The 16,451-nt window shown below is 36.8% G+C and overlaps 1 protein-coding gene and 1 long non-coding RNA gene across 2 annotated transcripts in view; both read right to left on the reverse strand.

The window, feature by feature from the left end:
* The window catches only part of UBE2E2 (ubiquitin conjugating enzyme E2 E2), a 386,475-nt gene that overhangs the window by 265,660 nt on the left and 104,364 nt on the right, over nt 1–16,451 (reverse strand). The gene's annotated exons all lie outside the window — the stretch shown is intronic.
* Nucleotides 1–16,451, reverse strand: part of LOC135969615 (uncharacterized) — a 126,061-nt gene that overhangs the window by 20,156 nt on the left and 89,454 nt on the right. Inside the window, exon 2 of the long non-coding RNA XR_010584911.2 lies at nt 1–10,445. This exon is cut by the window's left edge and continues 20,156 nt beyond it. This is a non-coding gene — a long non-coding RNA (uncharacterized lncRNA). The remainder of the gene's footprint in view (nt 10,446–16,451) is intronic.

A 16,451-nucleotide genomic window follows, 5' to 3' on the forward strand; every position in this document is an offset into this window, starting at 1 on the left:
CATATATCTCTCAGATATATACATGTTATTTAATACTCAGAAACAAATATTTTCTAAACTGCGAACTACTACGAGATACTACTGCTCCTACTATTACTACTAACAATCATAATACACAGGATTATAAATACTGTCAAATTATTTTAACACTGTCATTCATCACTCTTTTCTAATCGAAACAAAGGAAGGCTAGGGAAGCTTTGTAGGGTCTTAATTTTTTCTCTTACAGGTGAAAAAAACTGAGTCAAACAGGCATGGCGGGCAATTTTGTGCCAGAAAACCTATCTCTTAGGAATACAAAAGGTTTAGGAGGTGGGGAGGAAAACCTGCCTGAGGTTCTCCCTCCCTATTGCTGATATGAAACATCAAAATATCTTTTAGTCCTAATAACTCTCATGTTTCTCTTAAAGAAAAAAATAACCAAGGCTAGTCACTCAAATGTCCTTATTCCCTCAGCTTTTATAGCCTTCCAAAGAGACACAGATAAATATCATATTTGAGGAACACTGAGTATGAAATTTAAGAAATATTTAAATTGAAAAAGAATCCTTTCTTCAAAACTCTAGAAGCTCAGGACTCTCTGCATTTGATATGCCTCCATGATCCCCTGGAACACAGTTCGAAAACCACTAGTCTCAGAGAGCCTTCCAGGGTGTTAGGTATTTCAGATTAAGGCTGAATTATGATCTATTAAAGAACAGAACCAATATAGAGGTACCAGTGGGACCTGCAGATGAGGTGGGGGGTAATGCATCACCAATGTCATACTTTTCATAGTAATTTTCACAAATCTCTGCTTCAAAATACAGACTTTTATCACCTGTAAAACGAAATGTATAGCTATATTTTCCAGGGCTAACAGCTATGCACACCTGTCATCACTTTTTAAAGTGTCAAGGGAGTCTTACAAAGTGCTGGGTTTCTTTTAAATTATCAAAATGATTTCAAGTCTTAGTGAAATACATTTGGTTGGCACCTAGAAGTGATTTCCTAGGTAACTAACTACTACTCCTTTTCTCAAACAAAAACATCACCTGATAAATTTCCTAGAGATATATCCATAGCTGCAAACACACACGCGCGCGCGCGCACACACACACACACACACACCCCCCACTGGCTGCCAGGAAACTCAAAGCTAAAATTTGTGTTCAAATGCACCAATTTCCTTAGCCCAGTTTTCTGTCACAACTATTTTCTTCCGTTACATAAATCCTATTAATTTTTCTTTCTTCAAAATCTTATTACATGCAGCTTTTAAAATTTAAAATCACATGCTTTTAAATGTTTTTTTCCCAGTGATTTATCTTTATTTTAATAACTGCCATGTATGCTTTTGTTTTTCAGAAGTGCCAAGGTGGCCAGGTGCAATGGCTCATGCTTGTAGGGGTCCAGGCAGGTGGATTGCTTGAGCCCAGGAGTTCAAAACCACCCTGGGCAACATCATGAAGCCCCGTCTCTACTAAAAATACAAAAATCAGCCAGGCATAATGGCACACACTTGTAGTCCCAGCTACTCAGCAGGATGAGGTAGGAGGATCGATGCCCAGGAGGTCAAGGCTGCAGTGATCCAATATCACGCCTCTCTGTACTCTTGCCTGGGTGACCGAAACCCCATCTCAAGAAAAAAAAAAAAGTGGAAAGATATAAATATAAAATAGCATTGAATATACAGCAATAGCATTAATACAAATAATTATTCCACAATATTCCTTTACATACTTTAAAATTTTTTAAATCAATTACTTCAGATCCATATTGAGGTAAAGAAGCATAGGGCTTTAGAAGTAAAAAGGCCATGTGAAATTAGCTAGTCCAACTTCATCTTTTAAAAAAGATTTAAAAATTAGTTGCATTAAATTCTTGTCTTCCTGCTGTTGTTCACTAAGCAACTAGACAAGTATACACAAATGACCAAATGTTCCTTTTGAAATGTAAGCTAAATCATGTGACCACTCTGTTCAAAACGCTTAGTGATTTCTTATCTCACATAAACCAAAGTCTTTACCATATCCTACTGGATTCACCACGGCTCAATTCCCTGCTTCCTCTCTCTCATCTCCTCCCACTCTTTCCATGGCTCACTCTTCTCCAGTTACACTAATCTCCCATTGGTCCCTCCAACATGTCAGCATGCCCTTTTCTACCTCAGACACTCTTCCACCAGACAAATCAGCACACCTTGTCTCCTCCTCACCATCTTACGGTCTTCATGTCACTTTATCAGAGAGGTCTTCTCTGATCACCCTATGTGAAATCACCTTACCCCCTCCACGCCCCCATCCATTGATAGCTATTTACTCTGCTCTCTTCCCAGCTTGACTTTGCTCCAAAGTATTTATTACATTTTGACATATGATATAGTTTATTTGTTCATTTTCTTCTTCCTCCACTACAATGTAAACTCCAGGTCGGCAGTATTTTGTTTTCTGTGTTTAGTTCATTACTATGTCTCTGGCACCTAAACAATGCACCTAAACCTGGCACCTATCAGGTATTGAACAAATATCTGTTTAATAACTTAAAGACTGACTTATTGAATAAAGCTCTGTTTCTACTCTACTTTGTACCAATATTCCATTTTCTACATTTTAAAAGTGTTTGTGCCACTTACCCAAACACGTATTCTGACATTAATGGAAAAAATTCAAAAGAACTTCATGAGAACATTTAAGATGTGAATTTGGCTTTGATTTACTTTTAAAATCCAAAGTAATACATAAATAAGTTGAAAGAAAATGAACAGAAAAATATATTCCATGCAAACATTACTTTTTTAAAAAAAGAAAAAAGCAAGAGTAGTCAACTAATATATTAATTATATGCATAAACTACCTAGGTATTACAGAATCATAAAAGATAATTAGAAATAATTAAATAGCTTAACAGTTTCATTCTAATATTTTTTAATAACAATAAATACTCATATACTTTTATTACGGAAGAATAAATATGCTCTTTGGACAAAACTAACCTCAAATGTGTTTTCTGAGCACAGGATAGTAATTCAATCTGTTCTTACAATGCAACTATGCAAACAGAAAGAACTGAAAAGCTTGGAACATTTTAGAATCCTAAAATTCATTCATCCCACAATTTAGAATCCTAAATTCATTCATCCCACAATTTTTCTAGTCCAATCTTGATGCATAAAGCTGCTGGACAATGAAGGGGTCATTTGAATTCTCTCCATACACCTCCAGGGAAAGCACTCTGCCTTACCCAAATTCAAGTGACTCAATGAGAGGACACCCCAAATCATTCCTCCTTGTAATTCGTGTACTATTCAATATATAATGTGGACCACAGGATTTTAATCTTTCTTGTACTTGTGTGACAAAGTTTTAAAAACAGCTGTCACCTACCTCCTATAGAATAAATGTATCCTGCCAGCAATGTAGACTAAATTTATTTTTGTAAGGATTTTCAATGTTTACTTCCATACAATAAAATAAGAGAAGAGCTCTTTCAAAGTCTTATTTCTAATGTCTGGAAGTATGCTAATAGAGACTAATGAGTTCATGTAATTGAAAGTATCACATTTAGAGCTGTGAAAAGAGGGTACCAAGTTCAGCTCTGAAGTACCTATTTACAGACCAAATTTATTTAAATTTGTTCATAAACACTTTAGTTTTAAAATCATTTCTGACTTCTGAATATTTTGGGAGGCAGTCTCCATTCTAGGAAAGCTGAGGAAAGGCTAGCTTCTCGAGTGTTTGTTTTATCCCATGCCTACTGTATTAAAATGTATGGGGTAGCATCACAGAAATATAAATTTTTAACAAGATTCCTGTTTTTTTAAATGCACAATTAAGATTAAGATCAGCAGCTTTGTTTAAACTACCACTTAATGCAGAAGCAGGATGCTTTGTAATACTTTTTATTCTTGCCAAATATGGAACTTCTCCATTCTTCCAGAGTGGTCAAGTTTTAAGATTACTAAAATATTTTAAAAGGGCAGAGTACAAATTGTACTAATATCACAGACAGTAAAGATGGTGAGGATTTCCTGGGAAATTCCTTGTTTCCAGAGACACATGTAAGGCAACGTTCTCCAGAGAAGACCAGGAGGAATTTGCAGATAAGATTACAGTTAAGCCTTGATTGAAGACTTCCTGGCCAACAATAAGGACAACCGTGCCACCCTCCCGTGTGTGTGCCAATGGTGGCAAGCCAGTCTGAGCCACCGGCTCCAATTATTTGTTGTATCTAATTAGCTTGCATACCAATAGAAACAATAATATTGAGAAAATTTAACAATCTCTCATCAAAGCTTAATATTTAAATTTCTTGCGTCAATTCATTTACAACCATTTGGCAGAGAATCTGCCCTTTTGCCTGTGTAAATACCAATTGTCTGCCTACTATTCTGTCTTGATACTTTGGCAAAATAAAAACATGCATTTACTTTTAACTGTTTCCAGCACATTCAAAACAAACTATAAAGTGAAAATTATATGCAATTTTATCCCCCACAGCAACTGACAAAATTTATTGAATGTTCACTCAATGGACATTTTCTGATGCCCATTCTGGCACAGGGAGCCTTGCTTGTGTTAGAAACTCCATAAATATTTGCCTATTTGGTTTGCCTTTTCAAAATACTGACTTTTCCCTATAACTAGAGTTTCCTATTATCAAATATAAAAATTCATGTCTGAGAATTCTCACCTTTTCACTAAACATTAAAATATTCATAAAAAATTTTGTTACATTCTCAAGAGAAATCAATGTCTACTTTAGCAAATAAGATCCAGGGAGAAGGGGGCAAGGGCATAAGTATGAGTATTGTACTCAATTTAAATAGTGCATGTCCAAAAAGACTATCAAGATTAAGGCATTTTAGGCCAGGAGCGGTGGCTCATGCCTGTAATCCCAGCACTTTTGGGAGACCGCGGTGGGCAGATCATTTGAGGTCAGGAGTTCGAGACCAGCTTGGCCAACATGGTGAAACCATCTCTACAAAAAATATAAAAATCAGCCGGGCATGGTAGCAGGCACCTGCAATCCAGCTACTTAGGGCGCTGAGGCAGGAGAATCCCCTGAATCTAGGAGGCGGAGGTTGCAGTGAGCCGAAATCGCACCACTGCACTCAGCCTGGGCGACAGAGCAAGACTCCGTCTCAAAAAAAAAAAAAAAAAAAAAGAGAGACAGAGAGAGAGAGAGAGATTAAGGCATTTTTAGCTAAATGAATCTACAGATGCAACTCAACTTACAATGGTATTACATCCCAATAAACCCACCATAAACTGAAAATATCCAAAGTCAAAAATGCATTTACATACCTAACCTACTAAAACATCACAGCTTTACCCTAGCCTATCTTAAACATGCTTGAACACTTACATTAGCCTACAGTTGAGCAAAATATGGCAAAATCTAACACGAAGCTTATTTTAAATAACATGTTGAACATTTCCTGTAATTCACTGAATACCACACTGAAGTGCATTTTCTACTGAATGTTTATCACTTTTGCACCATTGCAAAGTCAAAAAAATTTAAATCTAACCATCTTAAGTCAGGGACCAACTGTATTTTACAGATTCAAAGATGACACAGATATAGAAGGTTCTTTTTAGAGATCATCTAATATAACTTTTTATTTTGCAAATTAGGAAATTTGCTTGTCGAGATTACTGCATGTATCATATTTCTTTTCATTTTTATTGTCGCAAATAATCCAGAAATGTTGCATCAGTTTTCATATTAGATCACAAAAAAAGAAAACATTTGATTTCCTCAGTATATATCATGACCACTGCTCTATGTTTATGGTAATAAGACAACGTAAGTATACTTATTGTACACTACATACAATATGTACAATAAGGACATACGTTCTTATTGTATACTACTTATTGCAATACTACATAATTATTGTTAAGCAAGAAATCAGCATACCTCTATCATACTATAATTGAGATTGACAGAAATCTAGAACGACACTTCATGAAATCAGAACCCCGAAAAACTTCATCTTCACAAACTCCTAGACAACACCAATTCCTAATTTATGCACAGAAGTTTAGTCTGAACCTCATGAGCAGGTTTACAACACTTTTTTCAGACCTGTAAAACATTTCACCCATCTATAAAATTTTGTCGAGCCTTTGCTTTGCAAAAGGAAAAAAGAGAATGAGTCACATATCTTCACTGAAAGAATGAGAAAAAGCAATTCCAGAATAACATCCCAAGTGACAGTCTAATACTAACTGCAGCCACAAACAAACCTGCCTATAAGTGCAACAAATAATCTTTCTGTATTGGCTTATACAAATATTTCTCCTAGTTAAAAGGCTGCTTAAGGAGTTTCACGTTAGTAAAATGGAGTAGATGATGGTGAGAGGAAAGGCGTGGTATATCAGATTCTGTATTGCAGATTAAACTTTATGTGCTATTACCATCAGAGAAATGCAAATTAAAACCACAATGAGATACCATCTCACACCAGTTAGAATGGCAATCATTAAAAAGTCAGGAAACAACAGGTGCTGGAGAGGATGTGGAGAAATAGGAACACTTTTACACTGTTGGTGGGACTGTAAACTAGTTCAACCATTGTGGAAGATAGTGTGGTGATTCCTCAAGGATCTAGAACTAGAAATACCATTTGACCCAGCCATGCCATTACTGGGGATATACCTAAAGGATTATAAATCATGCTGCTATAAAGATACATGCACACGAATGTTTACTGCGGCACTATTCACAATAGCAAAGACTTGGAACCAACCCAAATGTCCATCAGTGACAGACTGGATTAAGAAAATGTGGCACATATACACCATGGAATACTATGCAGCCATAAAAAAGGGTGAGTTCATATCCTTTGTAGGGACATGGATACAGCTGGAAACCATCATTCTGAGCAAATTATCGCAAGAAAAGAAAACCAAACACTGCATGTTCTCACTCATAGGTGGGAACTGAACAATGTGAACGCTTGGACACAGGGTGGGAAACATCACACACCGGGGCCTGTCGTGAGGTGGGGGGAGGGGGGGAGGGATAGCATGAGGAGATACACCTAATGTAAATGACGAGTTAGTGGGTGCAGCACACCAACATGGGACATGTATACATATGTAACAAACCTGCACGTTGTACACATGTACCCTAGAACTTAAAGTATTTAAAATAAAATAAAATAAAAGAACCTTTATGTGCCATTAAAAGACTTCTGGAAAATCTCAAGTCAAAACTACATACAACCTCATACTCTTTTTTTATAGAATATGTGACATTAATAATAAATTATTTAGAAAAAGGCAACGGACAGACATATCTTAAATGTTTCTCTTAATCTAACCAATTTAAGAACATAAAAATCGCAGCAGCTGCTCAAACGGTTAATCACAAAAACTCAAAAAATTTTTGAAAACTTTTGAAAAGCCAGATAATTGGTACCCTTCTCTTCCTTTTTAAAAGATTACAGTCAGCTGGGCGCGGTGGCTCATGCCTATAATCCCAGCACTTTGGGAGGCCGAGGCAGGAGGATCACCTGAGGTCAGTAGTTCGAGACCAGTCTGGCCAAAATGGTGAAGCACCATCTCTACTAAAAACACAAAATAGCCAGGCTTGGCGGCAGGTGCCTGCAAACCCAGGTATTCAGGAGGCTGAGGCAAGAGAATCACTTGAACCCCGGAGGTGGAGGTTGCAGTGAGCCAAGATCGCGCCACTGCACTCCACCCTGGGCGAGAAAGTGAGACTCCATCTCAAAAATGTATTAAAAAAAAATAAAAGATTACAAAGCATGTATCTATAAGAAGTCAAAATGAGACAGAAAATTATATTTGGGAGCCTCCAAGAATCAAATGGTATCCTCTACCACGTGAACATGAATTCAGAAAAAGTATCAGGTTAAAATATTTGTTCTTTCCCCTCATTACTGACAGTGTGACTATATCACTCATCACTCAAATCAGAACATCCTAAAGTGAAAAGGGGTGATATTAATAATTATGCCAGGATAAGAGAGGTTAGGATATAAGGAATCCCTAGTTACTTTTATAAGTTTCTCTCCTCTACTAGACTGAAGGTCAGTGATATGGAGGGGTTAGATATTCATTATTATATTTCTCACAGTAGCACATTCTCTTACACAAACTAAGAGTCAAGCAGTCAAGCCTTACATGCTGAAAAATGAAACAAATACATTGGAGAGGACTTTCACAACTACTTAGCAAAGTGTAAACACTCTGACTATTGGACAAAGACTGAGTAAGTATGGGTTTAGACTTTAAAACTCAAGAAAAGATAAGAATGGAAATTACTTATAATATCCCATTAAATATATCCTAATGTTTCCTGTATACTAAAGGACCTACAAGGGTTCAAATCCTAACAGTAAAATCTTAAGAGTCATCACTAGTAAAGAAAAAGCTTCTGAAAGTATGGTATACTCCTGGTAAATGAATAATGTGGGAATATATCTCTCTTCCAGCCTAGCAACCGATTAGTACGTAAATTGTGAAAAGAGTACACGAATTGAATGTTTTTATTTGCTTTTTAATTGTTTCATGAATATTTACTATATAAAACACATTTTATTATTAAATCTAAATCCTTATCCCCAAGGGGAAAAAAAAATACAGGATAGCTTTATTGTGGCTACTTCAATTCTTAAAAGAGTAAGATAACCTAATAATTGTTTATGCTGATCAAAATTAATGTATGCCTAGAAGATTCAAAACTGCTACAGTTTCCTGATGCTACATAAGGACCTATATTCTGTACTGCTTCTCAATAACTTCGTATCAGCATATCTAGTTTTCATTAGGACTAGTCCTGGTTGGTGGCAGAAAGCAATTGGTGTAGTTAAAATATTTATAGTTTCATTTCAGTTCCACTGTGGTTTGTTGAACAGACATAAAACCACAATCTTTATCATGTGTGTCACTTCCTGTAATTCACAACTGAACCCAATTCCACTATTCATTATATAACACACAATTTAACAAAACAAAATACCACAGATAAAGAAAAGTCAGAATCCATTTAGGTTTTTTTTTTTTTTTTTTTTTTATTCTTTTCTCCAAGAGAGGTGTGAAAAGATCTCGAAAATCTGAAGAGGCATTTCCTAATTGCTTTTCTTTCCTGCAGCTTTACTCAATTATACATAAGTCATCACTGTCTGTGATAACAGGATGCAAAAAATAATAAGGATGCAGCACAAACAACCTAACTTTTTTATAGTTCTTCACACCTGAAATTTAAGAAATCAGTTAACAAATAACAAAACTGAAGGATGTGAACTTCATTTCCTATTCCACCTTCTGGTTCTGCAGCTAATAAACAGGGAAATGGTCTACAGGTAGCTGGTAAAAGAAAGAGAAGAAAAGCAGAGAAAATACAACAGCCAGTTTACCAGACACGAATTACACCTTCCTGGATGCTTCCCTTTTAAATTCCCTTCATAATTCATAAGGAATATGGTCCTTCTTAAATTCATTTCTGGGATAGGCAAGAGTTTAGCTAGGATTTTTATTTTTAAACAAATTTAGACAAATATGACAGAGTTCAAGCGACAAACTTGATTTTATAAGAAATTTAATTTCCTGAATAATTTGTATTTTATAAAATCACAGATTCAACTAATACAACATTTACAATGAAATTACTTCATCCAGGTCCCAAATAATCATAAGTGATGAGGTGGAACAGTAATAAATTGGCTAAGCACCAACTGAAGATTTCACAATATTTATGCAACAAAACCCAGCAAACATCATATAGCAAACAAATTTTTAGCGTTGCACAGTTATTCCAGAAACAGGGAGTACACAATGTTTGGCTTATACAGTTTACAGACACATATCAAGTATGTACCATTTATTCATCCATTTACTTTAAAAACATTTACTGAGCTCCACTATGGTTAATTCAAGGCCATGGAGAAGTGAAGAGGTGTATCACAACTTTCGCCTTCAAGGAGCTCAATAATCAATCATGGCATGAACAAATAATACTTGTACTAAGTGAGGCAAGTAGAAAAGTGCTATGAGAAAGCACAGGGGAATAAGAGATTTCTGTATCCTGTGAAAAACGGCAGCCTTCACAGAGAAGGTGACATTGAACTAAAACTAAAATAAGGACAGGAGTTTGCTGAAAGGGAAAAAAGGAATCTCCGCATTCACAGAAGTTTAACTTACACTAGTTGAATAGCCCTTATCTGAAATACTTAACCCCGGGAGAGTTTTGGACATTTTATTTTTTCAGGTTTTGAAATATGTGCATTACACCTACCTAGTGGGCATCCAAAATCCAAAAATCCAATTGAGAACTGAATGAGCATTTCCTTTCAGTGTTATGTTGGTGGTGAAAAAGGTCTGAATCACAAAGTGTTTTGAATTTTCGACTTTGGGACGCTCACCTTGTATTGCTTACACCTCAGTTAGCCCCGGGGTCATGCCAAATGACCCAAGTTGGTCTTCTTACATTGTCTAGAATAAAAATCATCAAGACTTTTTTGTATTCCCTGGAAGAAACAAGACAGTAAGTACTACCATGACTAACCAGTGACATAAAAATAAATGGGTAACTACAGGAGCAAATTATTAAAGTCCTAAAATGTAGGCAATTTACTTAAACACCAAACCTGATTCTTCATCAATAAAACAGAAATAATAAAAGCTGTCCAATCTACCTTCATAAGGTGGTTGTGAGGATCAAATATAATAACATATAGACAGTTTCTTTAGCAATAGTACAGCACAAAACAAAGCAAATAATTATTTGTTTAAACCTAACAAATCTAGATAATTCCTAATTCATGGATTCAAAAAATTAAGTGACATGTATAGATAAGATTTTACATATTTATATTAATACTATTGACAAGTTATTTTATGTTTTACTGAACCACATATGTTATGAAAGGAGACAAGAAAATGCTTGTCTAATAGAAAAAATATAAATATATAATCCTTAGGACTCTACAGCTAAGTTAAGGCTAAAATCAATTATTTGTTATAGATACCAAATTAATGCTAGACAAAATAATGATAATATTAAATTACAGAGAAAATACATTGTATTTATGAAAGCTTTCTGAAAAAATACTACACACTGCTTCAGGGATTTTCAGGAGTGTTATGGTTTTTGTTTTTGCCTTTAGAGTTATATATGTAACCTTAGACTGTAAAGCTTACAAAGGTACATACTCTCTGGACTCAATTACTTCATCAAAATGATGAGGATGGACTAAACAAAATATAAGGTTCAAACCATCTGTAAAATAATAAAAGCATTATTAAAATAAATGAACATATACAGAGATAGTTACCATCTTATAAAATAAGATATAGACTACAAAGTTTTACAGGAAATAATCTTAAAATACTTTGTGATTATTCCTCATCATTAATGAAGTCACGTGGGGATTCTGTCTGAAAAGCAGTATGAGGGGGAGGAAAAAACAGAAATTTCTCATAGCTTCCAGTTTTAGACATCTTGAACTCAGCTTAGATACAAATCATTAAGTGCAGGCGCTAAATATATTTAGAGTTTTTTAAAGTTTTAAAGGTATCCTACTGACCCTTTCAACTAACTAAGAGAAAATTTGCAGCCCAGATGGTGACATTTACATCAAATAAATACCCATGAAAGAGATGCACTATATTAAGTTCACTATGAAAAATTCCAGCTTCCAGCTAAAGGAAGACTTTGGTTATATAACTTACTAAATATTTCAAGAATAATTTCACTCATTGAATGAAAGGTTATTAACATTCTTCTCTAACCACTTTTTTTCTTCTATGTTTTGTGTATAGGTACAAAAAGCAGGCTATTAAACTTTAAAATAATTTCTATCTTTATGACAAAGGATTATAAAACTTTACAACAGCCACTGCACTCCAGCCTGGGTGACAGAGCGAGACTTCATCTCAAAAAACAAACAAACAAACAAACAAAAACAGTTGAGTATGTTGAAAAATAACATTGACACTAATGTGAATCCTCTTACGGCATAAATTACCTGAATAATTATATGTCATCCCAATCTCTACACTGGAAAGTGGTGCTTTTAAAAACTATTCAAGGGGTTAGACTTCTAGAATAGGAGTACAAAGAGCTTGGAGGAATCTCTTCTCCTCTCCAACACTTATTAAACTAGCAAAAATTAGCAAAGACAATAATTCAGTCTCTAGAGATTGATCAGAGGGCTTACAATAAATTGTAAAACATTCATTCAACAAAATCATCCGAAATTCAATAATAATAGTGGGAAGCCATGGCATTCGAGACAGAGACTACCCCCATTCCCCACAACTCTGTGTTACGGAAGAGCTACTCTAGTGGGCTCATCAGTTGAGTAGCAGCTCTCATCTCCTGTAGATCCCTGGAGCAGAAGAGCTATTCCTGGCAGATTTAGCAGCTGGTGAACATCAACAGATACTGCTTCCCAAAGCTCCAAGCTACAGAAGACCTGTACCAAGCAGGTAGTAGTGGCAGCCAGGCAATGCCTGTTTTGCCACTTCTGACTCCCCCTACTAGATCCAGTGTGTTGGATGGCAACATCTGTTTCTATTGTCTTCACAAACATGTATACACACAGGTCCTGCTCTGCAGGGATCCAAGTGGCACAGCTGGTGAAGAACAAGCTCTTTACGGACTGAACTGTGCCCGCCCCTCCCAAAAAAGCTGAAGTCCTAACCCCCCTCTCAAATCTGTAAATTAATCAGAGTGGACCCTAATCCAGTGTGACTGATATCCCTGTAAGAGGAGGAAAATTTGGGCATACACATATAGAGGTGAGCACAACGTAAAGACACAGACACATGAGAAGAAACGCTGCGTAAATACAAAGGCAGAGGTTGAAGCGATGCAGATACAAGCCAAGGAATGGCCAATGGTTGCTGGCAAACACCAGGCCAGGTAGGTAAGATTCTTTCCTAAAAGTTTCAGAAGGAGAATGGCCCTGCAGACAACTTGATTTTAGACTTCCAGTTCTCAGAACTGTGAGGCACTAACTTCTGCTGTTTTAAGCCACCCAGATCATTGTAATTTGTTACAGCAGCCCTAGGAAACTAATACTGTTACGAATTAGTGGAGACTAACAGCTGAGTATACCAATAGACACAGACTAGTCAAAAGCTTAACGAGAGATTGGGGATGTGGGGATGGATTAATCAAAGAGTCCAGCTAAAGCCACAATAATTCCTAGTAGTCCAGACTATACACACGTCCGAGGCCGCACCTTCTGAGGAACAACCAGAGGGATGTTCTGTGCTACAAGCCCTTGGCTGAACCAAGGCCGAACATGTAACCTTTCTGTACAGTGAACCTTTAAGACATTATGTTAACTAAAAGATGATTCTATTTTTATATGAAATGTCCAGAACAGACAAATCTATAGAGGCAAAGTAGATTAGCAGATGCCTAGGGCTGGAAGTATAGAGGAATGGGAATGATTGCTATGAAAAAATACAGGGTTTCTTTCTAGAATGAGGGTTGCACATCTCTGTGCACATACCAACTGAATTGTTCAATTTGAATGAATTGTATGGCATGTGAATTATATCTTAATAAAGTCATTACTAAGAAAGAAAACGGCTATTCAAGCCTACGACTTGCAAAGAATTAGAGTGGAGTAATACATAAGAGGAATGAAGAGCAGGGGCTACTGCTTAAGCACATCCAGTTGAGATAACAACTTGAACTCCTTCAATGGACACAGGGAAGAAGGGACTAGTATAAAGTGAAACACTGTTGAAAGAACAGTAGTACTTGCGACGGAATGTGAGAAACCAAGGGGAGAAAGATGGCTATGACAACCCCCAGCTTTCTACGCGGGTACCTTTACACTGGGCACTGTAATCACTCAAGCCAAGCCTGGCTTTCCCCTGGGAAGATGACTTTCACATACGGTGGCTGCAGTGGGTGTGCGACAAGTCTCCTTCTTGAAAGAAAACTACTCTCTGAGCCCACCACAGGGCAAAAACTACCAAAGCCAGCCAGATCTTAGGGATCTCAGCAATGTTCCATGACCCAGTTATCAGCCTTGCTGCCGGAGAAGAACAATCTGTAAACAAGAGGATAGTTGTTTTTTTTTTGTTTTTCTTGTTTGTTTGTTTTTTTGACATAGACTCTTGCTCTGTTGCCCAGACTGGAGTGCAGTGGTGCGATCTCTACTCACTGCAACCTCCGCCTCCCGGGTTCAAGCAAGTCTCCTGACTCAGTCTCCCAAGTAGCTGGGACTATAGGCCCGCACCACCACATCCAGCTAATTTTTTTGTATTTTTAGTAGAGATGGGGTTTCACAGTGCTGGTCAGGCTGGTCTCAAACTCCTGACCTCAAATGATCCGCCAACCTCAGCCTACCAAAATGCCAGGATTACAGGCGTGAGCCACCACGCATGGTTGAGAAGGATAGCTTTTGATCACAGGATTGTTGTAAGAATTAAATTTGTTACTACAAATAAAAGAAATCAGCATAGTGTCTGACACACGATCAACACTATATAAACTATAAAATGAAAACAAAACAGTGTATTACTGAGGCTAACACACACAACATTTTCACAGAGGTAGAAGTTAAAACATTAAAGGAGATTTTGTTCATCTATAACTGTTCTCACTAAGAATGTTAAGTTTTAGAAGAACAGTCAGGTCCACTTCAGACCAAAGAGATCATCAGCAAGAGAGTAATGGATAAATTAATAAATAAATAAACACAATTCCTTTCTATTTTATAAAATCAAAAAGTTTATAAAACCAGATTTCAACCAATTTCACTTAACATGATCAATTTGGATTAATTACAATACAAATTTGGCTTACAGTTTTAAATAAGCAGTCATGGTTTGTAAATACTTTACTGCCTATAAAGTAAAAGTAAAAGACTCTTAATTCCTCTCAATTTAATGTGCACTGGCTTCTTAAACACCCAACATTCTCCTTTTTCATGAAAACATTTTTTGACAACAGGAACACTGGAAAAGATATAATCTTAAAATAATACTCAAAATTACGTAAAGAGAAATTAATTTATAAGACAATGTATAGGCAGATTGTTATTTACACAGATACATTTCCAATTTTAACTCTTTCTTGCCTGTAAATGTTGGGAAGTGTTTGATATGGCTTGGCTGTGTCCCCACCCAAATTTCATCTTGAATGCTAACTCCCATAATTCCCACGTGTTGTGGAAGGGACCTGGTGGGAGGTACCTGAATCATGGGGGCAGTTACCCCCATACTGTTCTCGTGGGAGTGAATAAGTCTCACCAGATCTGATGTTTTTATAAGGGGTTTCCCCTTTCACTTGGCTCTCATTTTCTCCCTTGCCTGCTGCCATGTAAGACGTGTCTTTTGCCGTCTGCCATGATTGTGAGGTTTCCCCAGCCATGTGGAACTGCTGAGTTCATTAAACCTCTTTTTCTTTATAAATTACCCAGTCTTGGGTATGTCTTTATCAGTAGCGTGAAAATGGACTAATACATTGTTTCTCTAATAAACACTTTCAAGTTATAACCTATTGATGAATATATTTCTTAAAATATAAATTGATTAAATAGCAACTTTAGTGCTTATTGTATAATCTGATTTGCTACTGGCTTCCATTTAATGAAAGGTTAGCTGTGTTGCTGGTAGTCCCAGCTACTCAGGAGGCTGAGGTGGAAGAATCACTTGAGTCTGGGAGGCTGAGGCTGCAGTAAGCTGTAATCACACCACTGCACTCCAGCCTGGGTGACAGAGTAAGACCCTGTCATTCATTCATTAATAAATAAAATTTTTTAAAACCCCTGTCATAAATAAATACTTTAAAAAAAAACCATTAAACACACTAGAGAAGCTTGGAATTATCTATTAGAATCAAAAAGTAGGGAGGAAACTTGTTTTTTAAAACCTAGATAAGAGGGAGTCAGAACAAGGTGGCCAAATAGAAGCCTCCACGCTGATTGTCCTCCCTACAGGAACACCAAATTTAACAACTAACTACACAAAAAAGCATCTTCGTAAGAACTAAAAATCAGGTGAGTGATCGTGGTACCCGGTTTTAACTTCGTTTTGCTGAAAGAGGCACTGAAAAGGGTAGGAAAGAAGGTCTTCAATTGCAGACATCACCCCCCCTGACACAGTTTGGCTGTGTCCCCACCCAACTCTCTTCTTGAATTCCCACGTGTAGTGGGAGGGACCCAGTAGGAGGTAATTGAGTCATCAGGGCAGGTCTTTCTCGTGTTTTCTCATGATAGTGAATAAGTCTCATGAGATCTGATGGTTTTACAATGAGGAGTTTCCCTGCACAAGCTCTCTCTGCCTGCTGCCATCCATGTTAAGATGTGACTTACTCCTCCTTGCCTTCCACCATTGATTGTGAGGCTTCCCAGCCATGTGGAACTGTAAGTCCCACTAACCCTTTTTCCGGTCTCGGGTATGTTGTTATCAGCAGTGTGAAAACAGACTAATACACCTACCCATCCACCAGCAGAGACTGCATGGTGCGGA

Source organism: Macaca fascicularis, chromosome 2 (genome assembly GCF_037993035.2).
Source record: "Macaca fascicularis isolate 582-1 chromosome 2, T2T-MFA8v1.1".
In the NCBI taxonomy this organism is placed as follows: Eukaryota; Metazoa; Chordata; class Mammalia; order Primates; family Cercopithecidae; genus Macaca; species Macaca fascicularis.